The sequence below is a fragment of the Etheostoma cragini genome, chromosome 24, assembly GCF_013103735.1.
Source record: "Etheostoma cragini isolate CJK2018 chromosome 24, CSU_Ecrag_1.0, whole genome shotgun sequence".
Classification (NCBI taxonomy): Eukaryota; Metazoa; Chordata; class Actinopteri; order Perciformes; family Percidae; genus Etheostoma; species Etheostoma cragini.
Genome location: NC_048430.1, coordinates 9,924,362 through 9,927,749, shown reverse-complemented (window position 1 = coordinate 9,927,749; position 3,388 = coordinate 9,924,362). Strand labels below are relative to the sequence as shown.

The 3,388-nt window shown below is 41.3% G+C and overlaps 1 protein-coding gene and 1 long non-coding RNA gene across 3 annotated transcripts in view; one reads left to right on the top strand and one right to left on the bottom strand.

Annotated features, from left to right (window-relative positions):
* The window catches only part of hecw2b (HECT, C2 and WW domain containing E3 ubiquitin protein ligase 2b), a 70,233-nt gene that overhangs the window by 46,589 nt on the left and 20,256 nt on the right, over positions 1–3,388 (bottom strand). The gene's annotated exons all lie outside the window — the stretch shown is intronic.
* Positions 1,012–1,689, top strand: LOC117939178. Its single transcript, XR_004655533.1, has 2 exons — positions 1,012–1,287; positions 1,437–1,689. It is a non-coding gene; the product is annotated as an uncharacterized LOC117939178 (long non-coding RNA).

Genomic DNA, 3,388 nt, shown 5'->3' with positions numbered 1-3,388 from the left:
GATTGGCTGCTTAGAAATTAAGTGTTAACGAGCAGTTGGACAGGTGTACCTAATAAAGTGGCCGGTGAGTGTATGTGGGACCACATCCACATTTTTACTTAAATATACTGTATCTAGATTTTTTTATTTTCCAAACATTACACTCACCCAAGACAAAACAAGACAAAAAAGAGGGGGTAGGGGTACAGAATATTTCAAAAATCTGTAGTAGGCTACATTTCTTATTATTGTTATTACTATTAACATTGTTTTATGAATAAGCTTTTCGTAACCTTTATCTTGTTGATTTTACAACCAGACAAAAGTTACATAGAGCTGACACATTGTTTGCCAAGACATGATCAATAAAAGGTCCTCAACAGCAAGTTTTACAATTTTTGTGTGGGCAGTAGACATTTATACGCCTAATATAAAAGTAGTCCGGCAAGGCGTAAGGGTAATTCAAAGAGAACATGACAAGAAAAAGATTATCATCATTAGCGTACTCTCTACCTAAAAACTATACCAGCACAATTTGGGTTGTGTGTGATCAATTTCAATGTACAATGTGTAATATTGGCTCTATGTAGAATCTTCAATTGTATAATCATGCATCTTACACATTTTTATATTTTGGTGCTGTTTCTAAGTGCTGCATTCCATTGTAATGTAGATATGGATGTACCAATTTATGCTCCTATTGAATTTTAGTTAGATAATTGATGTCAGGTGTGGTGGAACATAATGGCCTGTACTTTTCTGAGACAGTTCCTTTCCTGCCAACAGCTCCCATTAGTTTGCTATCTAAGACTATTATTTTCTATATGGAATGTTTTTATACAGCGCATTTGTAGTCTACCATTCACACACACCGTGCACACACATCACATGCCGTACAAGGGGGCCACCTGCTCATTAGATAAACACATACACACATTTACACTCTGATGGTACAGCATCTGGGGCAACTCAGGCTTCAGTGTCTTGCCCAAGGACACTTATGACGTTTTTCCACTGCTGGGAACAGCTCAAATCGCCTTGACTCTACTCGACTTGACGCATTCTGCGTCCGTTTTCCATTGCATATTGAGTAACGCGTGGCTGGTCACCATAGCTACGCGTGATGATGTAATTTTCAACGCGACTCAAAACAGCACGTCAGCTACTTGCCACAGCCAGAAAAAATTTTTTGTTTCAAAAGAAGCTGAAGGAAGCAACAAAAATCACAGCTGAAAGAAAAAAACAGGAGTTTGGAAAATCCAACGGAGTTCAGACGTTGACATGACTGCTGTTCGCCGACACAAAAGGGTAAGTTAAGTTTCCTGTTAACGTTAGCTAACATTTGCATGTGTTAGGGGCCCCTGTCACTTTTTACAAAACACTATATAAAGTACATTAACTTTAGCAACCATGATTACACACCAAAATATGTAAGCTGTGTACTGTTTGTGTTTCAGAGCATTCACGCTTTGCAAAATCGCCGCCGCAGACCTTCTGGTGGGCGATGTCCGACTGATGAGATCTCTGGTTCTGACCTGCTGTGCTTCGTGTAATCTTTATGAGAGTCATGGAGAGGCTTATGACAAAGACTGGGATGCATCTGGGACAGCAGAGCCAGGGGGGACACTGTCACAGGGTGCAGAGGAAGAAGACCGGGATGTACGGGAGGGTTTGATGCGCTACTTGAATAGCTAAATAAAAACTTTTCTTTGATATGTTATCTTGTTTTTTTAAAAGTAACAGTGTGCAACATTGGAAACGACATGCAAAAGCCCCTAATAGCCCTTAATATTGAACAGTTGAAAAGTGAGAATAGTGCACAGCAGATAATCTTTTGGTGTCTGACTAGACATTTTTATAATGTCGCTTGTTCACTTGTTCACACCCTCCGCACTCTTGTTTTCTAAAAACGCAGTGATCCGACCAACCAGCAGTCTGCAGGTTTCCACGTCACCTTTTGGTATTGCCTCAGCTCGCTTGGAACCTTGTCTGAGGTAGTACTAAAAAAATTGCTGTTAGCATTTCCCAGGGACTTTTTTTGAAATGGAAAACCAAAAAAGGTGAGTAGAGTCGAGGCAAGTCGAGTAGACGCAACGCAGTGGAAAACCACCATTAGACATGGGACTGCAGGGCCAGGGAGCCAATGCACCTGGCGACCACTCTAACACTGAGTCACTTATATACTATGAGGAAAAAAAGTATTTGAACACCCTGCTACTTTGCAAGTTCTCCCACTTAGAAATCATGGAGGGGTATGAAATTGTCATTGTAGGTCCACTGTGACAGACATAATGTAAAAAAATGTATTTGTTTTTTAACTATTAATTTGTATAATACAGCTGCAAATAAGTATTTGAACACCTGAGAAAATCAATGTTAATATTTGGTACAGTAGCTTTTGTTTGCAATTACAAAGAGTTAAAACGTTTCCTGTAGTTGTTCACCAGGTTTGCAACACTGCAGAAGGGATTTTGGCCCACTCGTCCACAAAGATCTTCTCTAGATCAGTCAGGTTTCTGGGCTGTCGCTGAGAAACATGGAGTTTAAGCCCCTGCAAAGATTCTGTATTGGGTTTAGGTCTGGAGACTGGCTAAACCACGCCAGAACCTTCGACCTGCTCTATCTGTAAAGTGTCTTGAGATAACTCTGTTATGAATTGATACTATAAAATAAAATTGAATTGAACTGAACCTTGATGTGCTTCATCCTTGGTTATCATGGCTGTGTGCTTCAGGTCATTGTCATGTTGAAAGACCCAGCCTCAGCCCATCTTCAATGCTCTAACTGGGGTAAGGAGGTTGTTCCCCAAAATCTCGCAATACATGGCCCCGGTCATCCTCTCCTTAATACAGTGCAGTCGCCCTGTCCCATGTGCAGAAAAACACCCCAAAGCATGATGCTACCACCCCCATGCTTCACAGTAGGAATGGTGTTTTTGGGATAACACTCATCATTCTTCTTCCTCCAAACAAGGTTAGTGGAATTATAACCAAAAAGTTCTATTATGGTCTCATCTGACCACATGAATCTCCCATTACTCCTCTGGATCATCCAAATGGTTGTTGGCAAACTTAAGACGGGCCTTAACATGTGCTGGTTTAAGCAGGGGGACCTTCCGTGCCATGCATGATTTCAAACCATGACGTCTTAGTGTATTACCTACAGTAACCTTGGAAACGGTGGTCCCAGCTCTTTTCAGGTTATTGACCAGCTCCTCCCGTGTAGTTCGGGGCTGATTTCTCACATTTCTTAGGATCATTGAGACCCCAAGAGGTGAGATCTTGCATGGAGCCCCAGTCCGAGGGAAATTGACAGTCATGTTTAGCTTACTATCATTTTGTTGATAGTGCAGCAGGCTCGCTACGAATGACTCTCGACTCTGTTGCCCCTCTAAAAAAGAAGATAATAA